Here is a 923-nt window from a genome sequence, read left to right as displayed (position 1 = left end):
TAATCAATAATAATGAAAAAAAAAAAAAAAAAACTACTCCACTTCCATCGATTTCAAATAAATATCAAATATCGCAGAAACACTTTCCTTAATGAAAGATCAATCGATGATCAAACTCATCGACTTGTAAAATCACTGAAATCACTTAAACTCGTTTCTCTTTTCACCCCGTTCGCCCATTCAACCTCGATGAAAGTTTCGTTTACTCGCCAGTTGGCCCGAACGAACGAGCCACCACCCCCTCCCCCCTCTCCCTACCCTTTTCCGCGTCGCTTTTAATAAACGACGCTCCAAGTTTGACGAGGCACACGATTATGGAGCGTGTCGAATCGCATTCCATGCATCACCATCGATTACCCGGAACGACGTGGGCCATTTTCCTTGGCTGGAAAAACTAACCAAACCGTTCATGTGTCCGCGAGACGCGCCACGTGATCTTTCGATCGGCGGATCGAACATAATCCCTCCCCAAAATGATACAGACGAAACTGTACGAAACTGTTGGTAGAAATTTTTTCCACTGGCCTGACCCTCCTCCCCCACTCCATAGAAAAATCTGTCCATCTTCTCCGCCGTCGAAACGATCCCGTAGAACGGTAGAATAGAACGCGGCCAGAATGAAATATCGATTTTCAATCGGGCATAGTTTAACACTCGAACGATTTCGAATAAAATTGCTCGTAGGCCGTGGTCGATCCTATCCCTCTCCTCCTCCCTATCTCCCCCCTCCCAGCTATCGATGATCTCGCGATACACGATCGGCAAACCGATCGCCAATGGGAATCGAAACGTTTACCAACCATCTCCAAGGCGGAAGGGGGAACGTTTGGACTGTTGTCATCCCAGCTGAGAGTTTATGGCTGCGGCCAAGAAAAATGGTGAAACCCGATTCGACTCCTTTCTCTTTGTCACCGCTCCTCCCC

At 47.2% G+C, this 923-nt stretch overlaps 1 long non-coding RNA gene across 1 annotated transcript in view; it reads right to left on the bottom strand.

The window, feature by feature from the left end:
- Positions 1-6: 6 nt before the first annotated feature.
- LOC116185283 overlaps positions 7-923 on the bottom strand; it is a 23,249-nt gene continuing 22,332 nt past the window's right edge. The window contains exons 3-4 of the long non-coding RNA XR_004150094.1: positions 531-542; positions 7-464 (exon numbers count right to left, since the gene is read on the bottom strand). This is a non-coding gene — a long non-coding RNA (uncharacterized LOC116185283). The remainder of the gene's footprint in view (positions 465-530; positions 543-923) is intronic.

This window comes from Apis dorsata, unplaced genomic scaffold (assembly GCF_000469605.1).
Source record: "Apis dorsata unplaced genomic scaffold, Apis dorsata 1.3 scaffold_13, whole genome shotgun sequence".
Classification (NCBI taxonomy): domain Eukaryota; kingdom Metazoa; phylum Arthropoda; class Insecta; order Hymenoptera; family Apidae; genus Apis; species Apis dorsata.
The sequence above is the reverse complement of the archived record's forward strand: the minus strand, read 5'-3'. Positions and strand labels throughout refer to the sequence as shown.